The sequence below is a fragment of the Oryctolagus cuniculus genome, chromosome 8, assembly GCF_964237555.1.
Source record: "Oryctolagus cuniculus chromosome 8, mOryCun1.1, whole genome shotgun sequence".
NCBI lineage: Eukaryota > Metazoa > Chordata > Mammalia > Lagomorpha > Leporidae > Oryctolagus > Oryctolagus cuniculus.
This window is the reverse complement of record NC_091439.1, coordinates 129,862,240-129,883,117: the sequence shown is the minus strand read 5'-3', so window position 1 is coordinate 129,883,117 and position 20,878 is coordinate 129,862,240. Positions and strand designations below refer to the sequence as shown.

The 20,878-nt window shown below is 40.6% G+C and overlaps 2 protein-coding genes and 1 pseudogene across 12 annotated transcripts in view; all 3 read right to left on the bottom strand.

Annotated features, from left to right (window-relative positions):
• The window catches only part of LOC138843592 (rho GTPase-activating protein 20-like), a 1,064,354-nt gene that overhangs the window by 713,502 nt on the left and 329,974 nt on the right, over positions 1 to 20,878 (bottom strand). The gene's annotated exons all lie outside the window — the stretch shown is intronic.
• The window catches only part of LOC103346233 (protein transport protein Sec24B), a 230,300-nt gene that overhangs the window by 66,695 nt on the left and 142,727 nt on the right, over positions 1 to 20,878 (bottom strand).
• LOC127490000 (lysosomal dipeptide transporter MFSD1 pseudogene) lies at positions 9,249 to 10,586 on the bottom strand (annotated as a pseudogene).

Sequence of the window (20,878 nt, the reverse complement as noted above, 5' to 3'; positions counted from 1 at the left end):
GATTCTAAATAGTTTGTAAATATGTAAATTTAAACTCTGATAAAGAAAAATTGTAACTAGCAACTACACTCGTTGGGTGTGACCTGAATCACTTATGTACAAGAGACAAAAGTTACAACATGCTCTATTTCATAAAAATGATAGATATTATGTCAGCATCTTAGTAGCAGTACTTAGCTGTCTTTCAAAGGTGACCAGAAAAGAAATACTTGTATAAAACCATTTCTAATGTGACGTACACATTACAAAAAGTGCTGAGGTATATGACTGCTAAAATAAATGGTACAAGTAAGGAAATACAAAGCTAGAGCAATTTATCCATGAAGGGAGATGGATAGAACATCTTATACATGAGGTATTCTGTAAAGTTCTCTTTCAGAGCTCAATGTAGTTTGGATTAGGGTTCACCCAGATGGAACTTCTCAGATGCAAAATTTACAAGGGTATAACTCTTCAACCAGGGCAGTAAAAAGAGAAATAAAAATTATATGAACAAACAAGAAAGGTGCCCTAAGGGTCATTTTCAAGCCAAGATTGGCAAATTTCCACTATACTAGTGCACAGAATATATACTCATAAAGGAATGGTTTGATGGCAATCTTTAAATCAACTTTTCTTGAATCGATTCTATCATCGCTGAAAGAATAACATGGCTTCTCTAAACTTTCAGGAATATACATCTAATTAAAAATCTGTCTAAAATCCACCATTCTTCAAAGGCCCATCACTAGGCTACCATCTCCAGTAGACATACTTTCAAGCCTGCCCTCTACCCTGGCCTGAGTGATCTTCTCCATTTGAATGCCCCATATAAATCCATCTTTCTTACAGTGTATTAGTATTTTGTCTTGCATAGCATGGGACACAGTGTTGTCACAGTTATCAACAGATTCCATGCACATAGAAAGGCCTGGGCTCACACTCTGCTGTTGCCACTTGAGCTAGTGATTGAGCCTCTCGGTGCCTGTTTTCTAAGCTATAAGATAAGGACAGCAACAATAACAGCACCTTAGAAGGTCGCTGGAAGATTTGAATGAGGTAATACATGTCACTCGTTTGTCCAGCAGTTTGGCAGCTCCATTAAATTCAGTGAGTTACTGCAATCACGTACACATCTTTTTATCCCATATTAAAGTGTAATTCTCTGTGAAACAAGGTGGGGTATAATAAATAATTCCTTGAGAGTACTTATTTGGTTTCCCTAAAGTTAATTTGTTAATTTGAATGGAGAGTCTTTCTTCCAGAATACTACATAATATCTATTTGTTGAATTACTTGTTCATTATTTTAGTATCCATCCTACCAGCTTATCAACAGAAGAATACACAGACAAAAGAAAAGAACAACTTTTGAGAACTCAGTGTTTTTGCTTGCTTGTTTTCAGTTTGGGTATTTTTTAGTATTTTACTTATGAATTGTTTTAAGATCTATTTATTTATTTGAAAGGCAGAAATACAGAGAGGAATGGGGGCAGGGAGACAGAGAGAATCTTCCATCTCCCCAAATGGCCACAATGGCCAGAGCTGGGCTAGGCCAAAGCCAGGAGTCTCTTCCAGGTCTCCCATGTGGGTACAGGGGCCCCAGAACTCGGGCCATCCTCCGCTGCTTTCCCAGGTACAGAAGCAGGGAGCTGGAGCAGCCGGGACTCAAACTGCAACCATAGGGGATGCCGGCACTGTAAGTGGAGGCTTTATTTTCTACACCACAGCACCAGCCCCCAGTTTTAACTTTAAAGTTAAAAGATGGGGTTATACAATCTTTAAGGTGTCTGCTTGTACTCTAGAAACCTGTAGTATGTATTAGAGTCACGTGTATTGGAGTCCAATCATTTTTGCTGTATTGTGGAACTATTTTAACTTTGCCAACATTTCTTGCCTACTACCTTAAATGCTGTCTTTGTTTCCCAAAATGCCATCTATCTGGTGCTTTCTGGAGTGGCATATCATTTCACTTTCACCTTCTTTGTCCCACCTCTGAAATAATAGAAACCTTGTGTGTGTGTGTGTGTGTGTTTCTCTCTCTCACTGTCCACTCTGCCTGTCAGAGAGAAAGGTCTTCCTTTTGCCGTTGGTTCACCATCCAATGGCCACCTCGGCTGGCACACTGCGGCCGGCGCACCGCGCTGATCCAATGGCAGGAGCCAGGTGCTTCTCCTGGTCTCCCATGGGGTGCAGGGCCCAAGCACTTGGGCCATCCTCCACTGCACTCCCTGGCCACAGCAGAGAGCTGGCCTGGAAGAGGGGCAACCAGGACAGAATCTGGCACCCCAACGAGGACTAGAACCCGGTGTGCTGGTGCTGCTAGGTGGAGGATTAGCCTAGTGAGCTGTGGCGCCAGCTAGAAACCTTGTTTTAATAATCAAGATCTATTGCTAGAAGTTCTGTTAAGTCACATATACACCAGGGAGTGTGGTCTTGTTTTCTAGGTGGTTTCTAAATACATCATTAAATCACCTGTTAGTTAATGGGTGACCCACAGAGGAAACAAGTCATGTGCTAATTCAAACCTAGGAAACACTTGCCTAGCCAAAAAAAATAAAAAATAAAAAATTCACAAAACAATTTACTCCAGGGATCAATGACTCCGGTATCTAGACACCACGAGTTTTCACCTTACCACTCCTTTCATCCCCAAGTCCTTTTCAGCTTACAGATGGTCTTAATTAACAACAAATAGTTTTAATTTACAGCCCAGGAAGCATTTAGCATTTGTTGCTGAAGCAGAGTTAGTGGAACCTAGTAACCCAGACAACTACTTCGATGACTTTAATACATTGGTTAAGATGACTGATGTGTTCATAAGGCTTATATTACAAGTATAATGCCCTTCTGATGCAATGAAAATAAACAAAAGAAACTTTGACAGAAAGGCACCATATCAAGTCTTGACTTTTTTTCTACCTGTTTCCTTCAGTTGTATCAAACTTGTAGTGGGAGCTGATTACAAAAAACCAAGAGGCCTGGGTCTGTAATGCAAATGGTTGATGGCCCTCACCTTTCATATAAACTACATTCTCTAATCATGACATCAGTATCCTGAACCTTTAAAAAGTGGAACACTGGGCTGGTGCTGTGGCGTAGCGGCTAAAGCCACCGCCTGCAATGCCGGCATCCCATATGGGCGCCGGTTCGAATCCCGGCTGCTGCACTTCCTATCCAGCTCTCTGCTATAGCCTGGGAAAGCAGTAGAAGATGGCACAAGTCCTTGGGCCCCTGCATCTGCTTGGGTGATCCGGAAGAAGCTCCTGACTCCTGGCTTCAGATCGGCACAGCTCTGGCCATTGAGGCCAACTGGGGAGCGAACTAGCGGATGAAGACCTCTCTGCCTCTCCTTTTCTCTCTGTGTAACTCTATCAAATAAATAAGTAAATAAATCTAAAAAACAGTAGAATACTGCCTGATTTGCAAATGCTTGTATGCTTGGCATTCAGTTTTTCCTACAATGATTCCACTTGCTATGTTTCACAGCCATACTTCCTCCACTTTTCACCATTTGTTTAACAAGAAGTCCACCAACAATTCTTCTAGAAGCCTATTCTACTTGAAAGTATTTAACCTAATTTTTTAAGGGAAACACTAACATTGGAATATTGAAATGTCCTTAACCCATACAAACTCCAGCATACTGCTTGGCAATAAACTCACACGCCAACACACAATTTGTCAAAGTTTTTCAAGAAGTGAGGGGGTGGGTTAAAGGTCAAAATAAATATGGTAGTTTTATGGTCTGGGAGAGTAGCCAACATTAGTTTTCATAAGATGAAGCATCAACTGGATAAGTCTTATGGTATAATCCCAATAGACCAAAAGTTACACATTTTCAATGTAGTTTTTATAGTATAACAATCTTATATTTCCTGTTACTTAAAATTCACATTCTCTGTAAAAGGTGCCTTGGTAATGACATTATTTGCATTTAGGCACCAACACTGTTATGAAAGTAAATAGAAGTGACTGGCTTTTTATTTCACTAAAGTTTACTTAACTCTTATTTCCAGAGTTTAAGGACTTTAACATTCATGATTAACTTAGAGTATGTACTTCTATTTTACATTTTGTTGTACATATTTAAGGTGACCAACATGATGTTTTAATGCACACATACATACTTAAATAACTATAATCATGGTTTTATCTTGCAGTTACTTAGTTACCTTTGTGTGTCTCTGTGTTGGGGGGAGGAGTAGGCATGTGTGTGCATGTGTTATGCGTGGTAAGAGCACTAAAACTCAGTAAAACTCAGCACATAACATTCTTAACTAAAATCTTCATGCTGTACATTAGATCTCTAGACCTTTTCTTCCAATATAGCTGCTACTTTATGTTCTTTGACCTTTATCACCTCCTTTGTATTATTTTTATGACATTTTAAAATCTTTCATTGGGGATTAAGATGGTGGAGTAGGGAGGGAGTTTACTGCTCTAGTCTAGGAGAAGATAGTTTTAAAAAGTGGAGACAGTCTAAAGGAAGAGTTAGGGAGAAAATGTCAGGGAAACTCTACACAAATTAGAGGAACACAATAGACCAACATGGAGGTAGTGGGTGCCCACAACCTGGGACCCCAGCAGCCTAGAGCCTCCATACCAGCACTGGGGATTGAGGTGAGAGCAGACTGCAGCAGCTCAAATCACCAGTGATAAGGCTGTAGGAAGAGCCTAGAGACAAAGCCACTATGGAAGACAGTATGGAGATACCTCAGAAACCTGAATATAGACCTACCGTATGACCCAGCCTTCCCACTCCTGGGAATTTATCTAAAGGAAATGAAATCAGTAAATAAAAGAGATATCTGCTTGCTCCATGTTTATTGTAGCTCAATTCACAATAGCTAAAACATAGAATCAACTTAATGCCTGTCAACTAAAGACTGGATAAATTATGGGATATGTACAATATGGAATACTACACAGTGGTCAAAAAAATGAAATCCAAAATGGAGGAATCTGGAAAACATCATGCTGCATGAAATAAGCCAGTCCTGAAGGGACAAATACCATATGTTCTCCCTGATCTGTGATAATAGGGCACCTAAAAAAAAAAAAAAATTGTAGAAGTGAAATTGACACTTCAAGAACCAATGATTTGAATATCCCTTGTCCTGACTGTTGAGGAACACTTTTTTTCCTTCATACTATTTTTTGAACTCTTTACTTAGCATAAAGTTAATCATATGTGTATATAAAGTCAATGGAAAAGAGATCTCAGTAAAATATGAGAGTGGGAATAAGAGAGGGAGGAGGAAGTTTGTAACCATAAAGCTGTATAGTTCTGCATACATGTCTATGGACTTACTTCTAAGGATACAATTTAACAACTTGCCAGGGAGATCCTAAATCCCATTAAGCTGGATGGTAAAAATGCCATCTTGAGTGCCGAAGTGACCATATTAAGTGTTAAAGTGAACATATAGTAGCATTGAGTGTTAAAGGAATCATATAAATAGAATCAAGTGTCTGGTAATAATAATAGAATTAAAAAGGAGAATGTTTCAACATGGGAAGCAGTCCACACAGCAAACTCATAGAATGATAATCGCTTTAAGTTAACACTCTGACCTCAGAATCAGCCCTTAAGGCATCCTGGTCTGGCTGAAAGGCGCATGCGAGAATTTCAGCATGGAAAGCCAAAACATTGTGGCAAAAAATGTTCTACATAAAGGATCTCTGTGAGTGAGACCTCAGTAGAAAGAAGTGGCCATCAAAGAAGGATGTACTTTTCTCTGAAGGGAGGAGACACCTTTCATTTTACTTATGGCCTTGTCTAAATACTGATAGAGTATGTGGATTCAAAAGGCTTCCATAGCCTAGGCATCTCATATCAAGAGCCTCAGGTGATCAATGATGTCATACACAAGAGTGTGAATTGTTAAATTAACAACAGGCATCACTGTTCACTAACTTTGATGCAGGACCTCTGTCCTCAATGAGTTGTATTATGAATTAACTGTAAAACTTTTTTCTCAGTTTGTGAGTGTGTGTGTGTGTGTGTGTGTACGCACAAATTGTTAAACTCTTTACTTAGTATAGAGTTGGTCTTCTGTGTACAAAGTTAATTGAAAATGAATCTTATTGTGAATGGCACTGGGAATGGGAGAGAGAGGAAGTGGAGGGGTGGGAGGGCGAGTATGATGGGAAGAATAACTATATTCCTAAAGTTGTACTTATAAAATGTCTTTTTTTTTGCATTATTCAAAAATATTTATTTTGTGCCTTTTTGTGCTAGGCACAATGGATACAATCATTATTAGTAAAACAGACACAGCCCCTGCCCTCATGGAGCTTACAATCTAAGGAAGACAGAGACACTCGCACCATCATAAATTCTTTATTATAAACTGAGGTAAGCCAAAAAGAAGTACAGGGTTTTTCAAAGACCGGGGACATTTAGAAGAACCTCATTTAGCCTGAAGGGTCTGGAAGAGTTTCCACAAAGAACAATGGTTCTGGGCTGGGGCTAAGGTTTTCTGTTGTAAATCAGGTGCCATCAGGTTGTAGAGAACCCTAGAGAAAAACCTTCTAAACAAAGGGAACAGCTTGTACAAAGCCCCTGAGAGGTTGCTTGAAAACATGGAAACAGCTCCCTGTGGCTGCAGCACAGAGGCAGTGGAGTGAGGCAGGGGTTAGGCCACAGGAGCCATGCATCAGCAACGCCCACTGCCTGCACTCTGGCTTGCTGGTGTAGCTGCCACGTTAGCACAGAGTCCACAGAACATATGCATGAATAATGACACCAGAAACTCTAAGTCAGGAAAACGTGAAGTCCATGAAGTCACCCTGCATAAGGATTGCATTCCGAATCATAACAATGTCATGCCACACATCTTACATAAGACACTCAGCTAAACACAGTGATTTCATTTATGCTGTCTAAAATATCTGCAAGCCTACAGAGAGCAAAACACATGGAAAAGTCCTTGACTTTCATTAATATTGTGCAAAGTCTTAAGGTCTGTCAGAGAAGTGTCATATTCCCGTTTTATTTAACAAAATCAACAAAATGGTAACTTAAAAGTCCTACACTGGAGAAAAAGCCACTTGTGACTTTTCAGGGACAGTAACAGACAAGTTTTCTTTATGCCAACTTCTGTTTTCTTACAGATAATCTTCCACATGAGTAATTACAATCGGTGTTTCAGTATATTTTAAAAACCAAAAGTTAAAAGATATCAGGTATTCCTTCTGTGCAGTAATTTTATTTATCCATCTAGATAAGAAATCATCACCATAAATGAACACTTTTGAGTTATCAGAGCATGAGGCAAAGCTACAGAAAGTTTGTACTATAAAATTATGTCTCTTAGTGAGCAGGGTCTCAGTAACAGGTAAGAAACCCAAAAGGGTCACAACTCAGCAGCCTTCAAACCCAACGGAGAGCAGAGCGCCACCTGCAAGTGATGGTTGGGGAGAGGCTTCAGAAAGAGGACTTGCTCACATTCCCCTTCGCAAAAGGGAACGTTTGTAACAAGGCCGTGCAAAACGGCCTTGCTGTCCCCCTCAGAAGTTTTCTTTCCTGCTGTAAGATAGAGGAAAGATCACATCCCTAAGGTATCTAATGAAAATCCCAGTATTTTCCATCATTTACTTCCTGAAGTTCCCTGGGATGTTGCAGAGCAGTTTTCCAAAGTGCTCCCTGTCGACAGCCTGCTCTAAAGGCGAATTCTTCAGCAGCAGACAGCACAAAGACACAAGCCAGCAGATTCACTTTGCAATAGGTACATCTGAAATACAACTTGTCAGTCCCTCATTTTTCCTAATGACTAAGCTCTAACCTTAAAAAAAAAAGGCGGTTTTTAACTTTTATTTAATGAATATAAATTTCCAAAGTACGGCTTATGGATTACAATGGCTTCCCCCCCATATCGTCTCTCCCACCTGCATTCCTCCCCTTTCCCACTCCCTCTCCCCTTCCATTCACATGAGGATTCATTTTCGATTCTCTTTATATACAGAAGATCAGTTTAGCATACATTAAGTAAAGATTTCAACAGTTTGCTCCCACACAAACATAAAGTGAAAAATAATAGATGATTTTTTAAATGATGATGAAATCAGATCAGACCTATTGTCATGTTTAATCCCAGTGAGAGTCAAGTTGGGAATTGATAATTTCTTTTCTTTTTTTTTTTTTTTTTTACAGAAGATCAGTTTAGTATACATTAAGTAAAGATTTCAACAGTTTGCACCCCCATAGAAACACAAAGCAAAATATACTGTTTGAGTACTCATTATAGCATTAAGTCTCAATGTACAGCACATTAAGGGCAGAGATCCTACATGAGGAGTAAGTGCACAGTGACTCCTGTTGTTGACTTTACCAATTGACACTCCTGTCTATGGCATCAGTAATCTTCCTATGCACCAGTCATGAGTTTCCAAGGCTATGGAAGCCCTCTGAGTTCACCGACTCTTATCTTGTTTAGAAAAGGTCATATTCAAAGTGGAGGTTCTCTCCTCCCTTCAGAGAAAGGTACCTCCTTCTTTGAAGACCTGTTCTTTCCACTGGGATCTCACTCACAGAGATCTTTCATTTAGGTGTTTTTTTTTTTTTTTTTTTTGCCAGAGTGTCTTGGCTTTCCATGCCTGAAATACTCTCATGGGCTTTTCAGCCAGATCCGAATGCCTTTAGGGCTGATTCTGAGGCCAGAGTGCTGTTTAGGACATCCACCATTCTTTGAGTCTGCTGAGTATCTCACTTCCCATGTTGGATCACTCTCCCCTTTATTTATTCTATCGGTTAGTATTAGCAGGTACTAGACTTGTTTATGTGCTTCCTTTGACTCTTAGTCCTTTCATTATGATCAATTGTGAACTGAAATTGATCACTTGGACTGGTGAGATGGCATTGGTACATGCCACCTTGATGGGATTAAATTGGAGTCCCCTGGTATGTTTCTAACTCTACCATTTGGGGCAAGTCAGCTTGAGCATGTCCCAAATTGTACATCTCTTTCCTCTCTTATTCCTACTCTTATGTTTAACAGGGATCACATTTCAGTTAACTTTCAACACTTAAGAATAACTGTGTATTAATTACAGAATTAAACCAGTCATATTAAGTAGAACAGACAAAAAAAACTACTAAGAGGGATAATGTATTAAGTTGCTGAGTGAAATAAGCCAGTCCCAAAGGGACAAATACCATATGTTCTCCCTGATCGGTGACAACTGACTGAACACCAAAAAGGAAACCTGTTGAAGTGAAATGGACACTATGGGAAACGGTGACTTGATCTGCCATACCCTGACTGTTAATGAAGAACTTAATACAAAAAGGAGGTTTTGAAACCAAAGATGTGTGCAATCCATTCTCTCAACACAGCCCTTTAAATTTCTCATTCAGTATGGGACATTTTCATTTCTTCCCTTTGTCTTGCATAATAATTTAGATTCCCTCCTCGGGCATGATCCACGAAATAGAGTAAGACCACAGATAAAAGTGACAAAGAAACACAGGCTATGAAGTAAACTAAAAACAAGTATCCCTGAGTATCCAGTATCATGCCAGCAATGATGGAGATGACCGCCAGCCCGAGATTCTGAATGGACTGCATGAAGCCATATGCAGTTCCCAGCTGATGCTCAGGAACTACAAACGCCACCATGGGCCACAGCGCACAGGCCAGCAGCGAATACGACAGTCCCAGCAGGCACATGGCAATCCACGGGTTCCACTTCGTGAAGGCCAGCATCATGTGGGACACAGAGCAGCTGCTACCGCACACAGGACCCAGATGATGTTCTTGCCTGTTTTATCCACTAGGAGCCCGAACACTGGAGACATGGGTGCTGATATGACATACACGATACTGTTAATTGCTCTTCCTGCCTGGGAAGAAAATCCAAATTTCTCTGTAAAGAAAACTTTTCCAAGTCCAGTGAAAGGGAAGACCACGACATAATAGCAGACACAGATGACAAAGATGAGCCACAGCGGCAAGGAGAAGTCCTTCACATTTGTTAATTTGATAACCTCCCCTGTTTTCCCTTGCTCTTTATGAAGGATTCTCTCTGCTCTCTGATCCAAATAGGCAAGGACCAAGGCACAGATTAGGGAAAGAACACACGTTAAGCCTCCAATCATAAGTGTCACCCCAAGGGTTGTATGACCAGCAGAACCCAATGAAGCTTCAACCTTAGAATACAGCCAGCCCATGAGGTTCATGTTTACTGTGCTGCCAATTCTAGCCATGCTAAGTTGGAGCCCAAACACCAGGTTTAGTTCTTTGCCTTTAAACCAATTTACAGCATATGTATTCTGGGCAACAGCTAAAGACTTCCCACCAATCCTAAACACAAACCTTCCAAATTCCATCAGCCAAAAAGCATTAAATATTCCCCCCAGAGCAAAGATAACCTGTCCAATGCAAACAAAGCAGCTAAAAATTATTGTGCCCCACCATATTCCAAATACTCGGTCTATCAAAAAGCCACCAAAGAAACACAAAACCAAGAATACCAGATATACAGCCGCATGGATTTCGTGGTATTCACCTGCATATCCTGTTTAATCTGAGTCTGAAGGGCAGCAGGATTATCATAGCAAAAATAACTGCCAAAGCCCAAGAAGCACATTGGCAGCAGCACCAAAAGCCAGTGCACCAGGTGACTGGGGTCGCAGAGGGCTGGCAGTGCCCATGAGGCAGCGGGGGCCCCTGGGTTGGCCTCATCGGTGCCGCCCACCAGCAGCGCCCTTGCTTCCTCATCCTCCTCATCCACGGCCTCGTGGGAGACTCCGAAACCCGCAGGAAGCTCAGCCACCAGAGGCCGGCACAGACCGCGATCAAAATGTCTATTCCTTAAATAAAAGTTTTTTTGGGAAAAAATAAAATCAACAGAAAAAATAAATAAAATCTTTCTCTAGGGAAAGCATTAAAAGACGTCTGGGCCGGCGCCGCGGCTCACTAGGCTAATCCTCCGCCTTGCGGCACTGGCACACCGGGTTCTAGTCCCGGTCAGGTCACCAGATTCTGTCCCGGTTGCCCCTCTTCCAGGCCAGCTCTCTGCTGTGGCCCGGGAGTGCAGTGGAGGATGGCCCAAGTGCTTGGGCCCTGCACCCCATGGGAGACCAGGGTAAGCACCTGGCACGTTGGAGGGTGAACCAACAGCAAAGGAAGACTTTTCTCTCAGTCTCTCTCTCACTGTCCACTCTGCCTGTCAAAAACAAAAACAAACAAACAAAAAAAGATGTCTGAATGGTTTGGGCCACTACCACTCATGAGGCAGACCCTAATCAAGCTCCAGGCTTTGGCTTGGACTAGCTCTTAGCATATACATCCTTCCCTCCCTCTCTTACTCTGTCATATAAAATAAATAAATCTTTTTAGAACTTTTTGGTTTTTTTTATTATCATAGAAAGCTTTTATTTAATGAATATAAATTTAGTAAGTACAACTTTTGGATTTTAGTGGTTCTTCCCCCATACTTGCTCTCCCACCCCAAGAATTTTTTTTCTTTTTTTTTTTAACTTTTATTTAATGAATATAAATTTCCAAAGTACGACTTATGGATTACAATGGCTTCCCCCCTATACCGTCTCTCCCACCCACAACCCTCCCCTTTCCCACTCCCTCTCCCCTTCCATTCACATCGAGATTAGTTTTTGATTATCTTAATATACAGAAGATCAGCTTAGTATACATTAAGTAAGGATTTCAACAGTTTGCTCTCACACAGAAACATAAAGTGAAAAATAATAGATGATATTTTTAAATGATGATGAAATCAGATCAGACCTATTGTCATGTTTAATCCCAGTGAGAGTCAAGTTGGGAATTGATAATTTCTTTTTATTTTTCTTTTTTTTTTTTTTTTTTACAGAAGATCAGTTTAGTATGCATTAAGTAAAGATTTCAACAGTTTGCATCCCCATAGAAATACAAAGTGAAATATATTGTTTGAGTGCTCGTTATAGCATTAAATCTCAATGCACAGCACATTAAGGACAGAGATCCTACATGAGGAGTAAGTGCACAGTGACTCCTGTTGTTGACTTTACCAATTGACACTCCTGTCTATGGCATCAGTAATCTCCCTATGCTCCAGTCATGAGTTTCCAAGGCTATGGAAGCCCTCTGAGTTCACCGACTCTTATCTTGTTTAGAAAAGGTCATATTCAAAGTGGAGGTTCTCTCCTCCCTTCAGAGAAAGGTACCTCCTTCTTTGAAGACCTGTTCTTTCCACTGGGATCTCACTCACAGAGATCTTTTGCCAGAGTGTCTTGGCTTTCCATGCCTGAAATACTCTCATGGGCTTTTCAGCCAGATCCGAATGCCTTTAGGGCTGATTCTGAGGCCAGAGTGCTATTTAGGACATCTGCCATTCTATGAGTCTGCTGAGTATCTCACTTCCCATGTTGGATCACTCTCCCCTTTATTTATTCTATCAGTTAGTGTTAGCAGGTACTAGACTTGTTTATGTGCTTCCTTTGACTCTTAGTCCTTTCGTTATGATCAATTGTGAACTGAAATTGATCACTTGGAATAGTGAGATGGCATTGGTACATGCCACCTTGATGGGATTGAATTGGAGTCCCCTGGTATGTTTCTAACTCTACCATTTGGGGCAAGTCAGCTTGAGCATGTCCCAAATTATACATCTCTTCCCTCTCTTATTCCCACTCTTATGTTTAACAGGGATCACATTTCAGTTAAGTTTCAACACTTAAGAATAACTGTGTATTAATTACAGAATTAAACCAGTCATATTAAGTAGAACAGACAAAAAAACTACTAAGAGGGATAATGTATTAAGTTGTTCATTAACAGTCAGGGCTATGCTGATCAAGTCACCATTTCCCATAGTGTCCATTTCACTTCAACAGGTTTCCTTTTTGGTGTTCAGTCAGTTGTCACCGATCAGGGAGAACATATGGTATTTGTCCCTTTGGAACTGGCTTATTTCACTCGGCATGATGTGTTCCAGATTCCTCCATTTTGTTGCAAATGACTGGATTTCGTTGTTTCTTACTGCGGTATAGTATTCTAAAGAGTACATATCCCATAATTTCTTGATCCAGTCTACCGTTGATGGGCATTTAGGTTGGTTCCAGGTCTTAGCTATTGTGAATTGAGCTGCAATAAACATTAGGGTGCAGACCGCTTTTTTGTTTGCCAATTTAAATTCCTTCCACCCCAAGAATTTTTAATAACTTAATTTTATTATACTAACTATTCTACTTTAAAAAGTCTTCCAACTAATGTTATATTCACAAACTAAATAAATTTTTTATGTAGTATGGGAAAGAAAATTGGAGCTAGATGGTGATCACCTTAACATTGAGCCTTCACCTCTTTTTTATTTTTACCTTCTGAGTCTTCATAACATCAACACATAGGAAAGAAATTGTTCTGTGAGCTTGGAGGAAAAAGGTCAATGAAGTAGTTCTGCTTCTGGGATGAGAGGAGTCTCTGGTGCAGCTCTAACTATGCCAAAAACTCCATAGGACCGCATAGTTACTCTTATTCTAGCAGAACAATTTTTTAAAACCTGTACCCAATTTAGTAGAGTTAAATTTGAACCCTCCAAAGTGCAGAAGAGCCACAAAGATGATTAAAGAGTTGAAAAGTACTATCAATTGGGAAAGATTAAAGGAACTGGGATTATTCTGCCTGGTGAAGGGGAAGACTGATGGATGATGTACCAACATTCTTAAGGTATTTGATCAGTTATTCCAATGTTCTCTATCTACAATAAGCACATTAACTAAGGAAAATAGCTTTAAATTCCAAGATGAAGAACTTAGGTTAGACCTAAGAAAGATTTCTCTGAGTCATGCTGTTTGATATTGGAATGGAATATCTGCTCTAAAGTCTCTAAATCTAACACAGGTAACTATTTTTCTGTGGTAGGGACTTGTGGTACCAAATGAAGTTAAAAGGGCAAATTTGTTCACTGTCCCCTTCTCTACCTATAAAATCTATGATTTGAGTCATTCTCCTACTGCTATTTTAATATACAATTACTTACATAAGAAAGTCCCAGAAGCAGTAAAGTTAAGCATCAAAGATTTCAAAGGTTTTGAAGATACTTTTTTCTATACAAAGGTTTCTTAGACCTCACACAAAGCAGTCCTCGACTACAGTAGACCACCTTTGCTGATTTTACAATCATACAAAAAAACGCTATCCCTTTTATCTACCCTGGAATAAGCAGAGGAATACAGAAACAGAAGCACATTTTCTTCATTGGGAAAAATAGCCCCAGAATAGACATCTAATCACCTAAGTCAAGGTAAACTGGACAGGTGCAATAGAAAAGTATGGTGTCCATATTGAGGATTATCTTTCTCCTTTTTCTAATTGGATAAAAAGGAGTTAAAGCACATGCAGTTCAAGGCATTTTTGTGCCTTAATTCAGACAATAGCCCTAAGAATAATTACCAGGATCTTGCCATTTTCTTATGTGCTACACGTGAAAGGCATCTGAGCATTTTAATACCCCAAGATGATATATTTTTGGAACTTTAACCATTCTTTAGCTGAGTGACTAAATAACTGCAATACTTGCAATGTGATCCCTAAAAGAGCTTAATTAAATAAACATATACAGTTAGAGACACTTAGGTGTCAAGGTAATGTGCTGCCTCATTGAATATTTGACTCTTAATCCTATCATTAGGATCATTAGCAGCAGTAAAAACACATGAATTCAGAATGGGGCTATATGAAGTTCTACCCTCAGCTTGCCTCCATGAATACAACCCTTCAGAACCAGATCACCCACGTATCAGCATCTCCCTTTCTTTGTAACTGGCTCAAGAGTAAGCATCTATATTCATCCATGCAATGAATAGAGCTGAGCAAGAGCACTGGGAAACTTCCAAGTGTCAGGCTTTCCTGCCATCCTTGCAGAAGATCATCTATTAGACATCAGTGAAAATTCTCTGGAGAAAAGCTGATTAGTGAGGAGTAGACAAAATAGCCACAAAGCAGCTGCACCATTTTACAAGAACAAAGCATGATGGTCAATGTTTATAAGATGAATGTAGGCAGCTAAACAGCTAAAGGACTTGATAACTGAAGAAGTACTGTTCAAGTCAGCTCCTGGGCAAACATTTTACAATGACTTTTCTAACATCACTCTTAAAATGAAGACAGTTGACTAGTGACATACAATTAACCATGTGCTTTATGTATGCAACCAGCAACATTTCTTGAATACCTACTATGTACTAGACATTGCAATGACAACTAGCTCTTTTTTTTTTTAAATTTTTTGATGGGCAGAGTGGACAGTGAGAGAGAGAGACAGAGAGAAAGGTCTTCCTTTGCCGTTGGTTCACCCTCCAATGGCCGCCACGGCCAGTGCACTGTGGCCGGCGCACCGCGCTGATCCAATGGCAGGAGCCAGGTACTTCTGCTGGTCTCCCATGGGGTGCAGGGCCCAAGCACTTGGGCCATCCTCACTGCACTCCCTGACCACAGCAGAGAGCTGGCCTGGAAGAGGGGCAACCAGGACAGAATCTGGTGCCCTGACAACTAGCTATTTTAATCATCTTAATTAACTCACATGGTAGAAACCAGTCAGTGATATCTACTTGTATTCAAATTAACTCTGGTCTTTAACAAACCAGCTGAAATGCCAACTCCTCTAGGAAGGGTTACCCAAGTTTCCCCAGATAAAAAATAACTATTCTTCTCTAAATCCTCACAGCCCTCTCTTTGGATCTCTCTACTGGAATATGGTGATTATCCCACAATGTAATTCTTTGTATGTGCCATCTCCTAATAGACTAATTTGGAAGCCAAGATTCAGGTCATCTGAATTTTCTCATTTTCATATTCACCTGAGCAATCTTTGAATAAAAATGTTAATGTACTGCCTATTGGCTCTCTTGGCCCAACACAGATTAGATGCTAGGGGTGGAAGAGACAGTTGTCTTATTCTCTAGAACAAAAATCAATTTAAAATCTAAAAGGGGAGACAAAAAGTTTCTACATATGAGTGCCAATACAGTAAATTACAATTCCAATGTCAATAATACTGAATCTAGTAAGCTTTGATTAAGACACGGTTTAACCAGGCCATCAAAGAAAAAGGTATTTTTCTCTGAAGGGAGGAGAGAACTTCCACTTTGACTATGGCTTTGGCTAAGTAAGATTGGAGTTGGTGAACTCAAAAGGCTTCCATAGCCTTGGCAGCTCATGACAAGAGCCTCAGGTGATTACTGGCACCATAAACAAGAGTGTCAATTGTTAAATCAACAACAGGAGTCACTGTGCACTTACTCCCCATGTAGGATCTCTGTCCTTAATGTGTTGTACTCTGTGAATTAATGGTACAACAAGTACTCAAACAATACTTTATGCTTTGTGTTTCTGTGTGGGTGCAAACTGTTGAAATCTTTACTTAGTATATACTAAATTGATCTTCTGTATATAAAGATAATTGAAAATGAATCCTGATGTGAATGGGATGGAAGAGCGAGTGGGAGATGGGATGGTTGTGGGTGGGAGGAAGGTTATGGGGGGAAAAAGCTGCTATAATCCAAAAGTTGTACTTTGGAAATTTACATTTATTAAATAAAAGTTAAAAAAAAAGATAATTGAAAATGAATCTTGATGAAGAATGAGATGGGAGAGGAAGTGGGAGATGGGATGGTTGTGGGTGGGAGGGAGGTTATGGGGGAAAAAGCCACTATAATCCTAAAGTTGTACTTTGGAAATTTATATTTATTAAATAAAAGTTAAAAAATAGACATGGTTTAACTATCTTTGCATATATTAAAGGCACTTACAAAAAGAAAGAACAGCAGAAGAATATTCATGGCTTCAGCTTTCTAGGTGAACTGTTTTTAGGTGTTTCAAACCTCAATTACACTTAAATCTTATATATTCATTAAAAACAAGCCCAGTAAGATTTCTACTTTCCTTTACCAACAATGTTAGGCAGAAATTGGATTACTATATGTATTTGAAGTCATTTGCTACTTATGCTTACTTAATAAGCAATCTATTACTCATACACTATGCAATTTCAACCCTACTTGCATCAAATGCTCTATTTTAGCAAGAGAAAACACAATATGTTGGCGATATACTGAAGTACTTTTGGCTACCTTAGTAAATGGAAGCTGTAAATCAAAACCTACTTTTTTTGTTTTGTTTTAAATGAACAACCACATGCACTTTTTTTTTTATTTGACAGGTAGAGTCACAGACAGTGAGAGAGAGACAGAGAGAAAGGTCTTCCTTTCCGTTGGTTCACTCCCCAAATGGTCGCCGGCCAGCGCTGCGCCAATCCAAAGCCAGGAGCCATGTGCTTCCTCCCGGTCTCCCATGTGGGTGCAGGGGCCCAAGCCCTTGGGTCATCCTCCACTGCCTTCCCGACCCACAGCAGAGAGCTGGACTGGAAGAGGAGCAACTGGGCCTAGAACCTGGCACCCATATGGGATGCTGTTACTGCAGGTGGAAGATTAACCAAGTGAGCCACGGCACCAGCCCCAAAACCTACTTTCATTCTGGAGGAGATGGTTTGGCAACAGTAGTAGAGGGGATGTAGTATAGTATTGGGGAACATTTATGGGTTACAAGTTTAGCAACCTGGATTCTAGGCTCCATACTGGTATGAATGACCTCTATGTTCTGGGGCAAGTAAATTAAACTTCCCAGATCTGTTCACTTTTTTGTAAAAATCAGCTACCTACATGAAATGTTTGCTAGAAAATGAGACAAGGCCCATATGAACTCTAGAGAGAATTAGTATGGAAAAACAACATAAAAGTTTTAAGGATCAATGTTTTGGAGGAAGTAAAGTTGCTAGTCATGTGTACTAGTCAAGATTCTCCAGACAAACACAACCAATAAGAAATACTGATGTATAGACATATAGGTATATGAGAGGTTAGTTATAAGGAATTGACCTACATGATTACAGAGAATGAAAAGTTCCAAGCTCCAAATGTAAAGTGAACCAATATAGAACCAAAAGAGTCAATGGTTCAGATAAAATTCTAATCCTAAGGACTGAGAACTAGGGCAGTTGATGATAGAAACTCCAGTCTGAATCAGAACCCAAAGGCAGAAGACCTATCTTCTGACTTTAAAATAGGCAGAAAGAATCAATTCTATTTCTCTGTATTTTTTTTTTTATTATTCAGTCCTTTCAATGGTTTAGATAAGGCTCACCCATGCTGGGGATTTACTCAGTCTATCAATTTTTTTTTTTTTTGACAGGCAGAGTGGACAGTGAGAGAGAGAGACAGAGAGAAAGGTCTTCCTTTGCCGTTGGTTCACCCTCCAATGGCCGCCGCGGCCGGCGCACAGCGCTGATCCAATGGCAGGAGCCAGGAGCCAGGTGCTTTTCCTGGTCTCCCATGGGGTGCAGGGCCCAAGCACCTGGGCCATCCTCCACTGCACTCCCTGGCCACAGCAGAGAGCTGGCCTGGAAGAGGGGCAACCGGGACAGAATCCGGCGCCCCGACCGGGACTAGAACCCGGTGTGCCGGCGCCGCTAGGCGGAGGATTAGCCTAGTGAGCCGCGGCGCCGGCTCAGTCTATCAATTTTTAAATATAAAGCTCATCCAGAAATTCCTTCACAGACACACTCAGAGTGTTTAACCAAATATCTGTGTACCCTGTGGCCCAGTCAAGTTGACAAACAAAATTAACCATCACAATTCCATCCCTGTCAATCCATATCCTAGCTTAAACCATACTAAATCTATAAATAAAGTTGATGAACAAGTTCATAATTCCACTTAGCAGACAATTGCCCTATATTACAACCAAAAGCACACTTGCCATTTTCCCACAAGAGAAGGTAAAGTCCTTGAGTGGTATCTATATCTTCTTCTTGAGATCCCATAATGTAAATAATATTATGGTGCTAAAGTAATCATGTGTAATGCTATGATATAGAATCAACATATTCTCATGTTACATGATCAGGGAATTCAGTAGGAACAACATTTGTATAATCTATTTACATAAAAACACACAAACATATTTGCAACAAAATGAACAGTCCAGTGACTACAGTACTTATTTTTATAGCTGATCATGTGGTACTCATAATTACCTTCTTCTGCTGCCAATTCTTTATCCTTCTTGCCTTTAGCAGGCACCTCAGCTGGTTACGATTCTTTACCTGGTACACTGGCCCCAATCTTCAATCCTGAAGGGTCTGAGCCATTAGTAATTCCACCTGGATTGAGTTGTTCTAGTTTGCTATTGACCTTAATTACAGGACATGGTAATAAGAGATGTCCTAATGGATCTCTTGTAATTCCAGACATGGTCTTCCTTACCACCACTGGGGAGCAGTAGTTCAATTGGCTACCGATACTCAGATCTATCACTCCAGCCAGCACAGCAATTCCCTTATTTGCCTGTTGATTCAAAGGCATGAGGATTCCAAAGTGGCCAGATAGAATTATTAACCTCCATTTCAATGTATTCATTGTTGTCTCTACTGATAAACATTCCTCCCTTTGGAAATAAGACCTCTAGGCCACCAGAGCATAAGGTCATGGGAACAGGAAACAAAAATTTTGCTAGTGGACCACTAGGAGTAACGATGAATGGTGTCATTTTCATTCCTACTCTTTTATTCTTGGACCTATGGATTCTGGCTGTGAGATAAAGAGCCCCATATATTGGATGCTGATTCAGAAGACATGCAGCCTTCTAGAGAACTTTGCTCCAGCCTTTCAAGATATTGTCACCTGGCTGGCACTGTAACTGATTCTTCAAAAGGCCATTCCACTGTTCTAGCAGGCCATCAGCTTCTGTATGGCAGAGTCCATAGTAAGAAAAGTGAATTCCATGAGCACGAGCCTTTTATCCCCATTTCCTTTTACTATGAAGAGAGCCTTGGTCAGTAGCAATGCTATGTGAATAGCATAACAGTCCATAAGGCATTCTACAAGTCAGTGGATGATAGTTTAGCAGAAGCACTGCATTCAATAAAGGCAAGTCCATATCCAGAGTATGTATTCCAATAAAAACAAAATGCTGCTCCTTCCATAGAAGGGTCCTATGTAATAGTAAGTGACCAAGAAATTGGCTGATTTTACCCTGAGGTATGGTGGCATATTACAGACTTAGTTCTTCTCTATGATGCATGAAAAGTGGGAAATTGGCAATATTTATAGCTATATTGGCTTCAGTAATTCCAGGTTGCTGACTCTTTAGCACTGTCAACATGGTCACTTTGTTCATGAGCTCATTGTGCAAGAACAGGTGTGACTGGAGAAAGAGGATGACTAGTATTGACAAAAATGCCCACCAAATCCACTTATTAAAATTCTGAGGTCGATCTCTGTTGAGCATTCACATAAGACACTAATACCTTCATGATTTTTTTTTGACAGGCAGAGTTAGAAGTGACAGAGAGAGATAGAGAGAAAGGTCTTCCTTCCATTGGTTCACTCCCCAAATGGCCGCTACTGCTGGTGCGCTGCGGCCAGTGCGCTGTGCCGATCCGAAGCCAGGAGCCAGGTGCTTCCTTCTGGTCTCCCATGCGGGTGCAGGGCCCAAGCACTTGGGCCATCCTCCACTGCACTCCCAGGCCACAGCAGAGAGCTGGACTGGAAGAGGGGCAACTGGACAGAATCTGGTGCCCTAACCGGGACTAGAACCCAGGTGCTGGTGCTGCAGGCAGAGGATTAGCCAAGTGAACCATGGCGCTGGCTACCTTCATGATTTTTTGCCCTTTCAGATAGATCTACCCACATACCTCTTCTCCAAATTCTCTTGTCACAAATTTTCAGATCCTGTTCCTGCTAAATCCTGGAACATCCAGCCAAACCAAATGTATAGAACCCTCAAAACATTGTATCATGTCTAGCCATTTCTCTTTCCAAGCAAAGTTTATAGGCAGAGGCTCTGCTCAAAGTTCTGCCCAGAGAGAGGATTTCTCATTACCTCTGACCTTCAGGG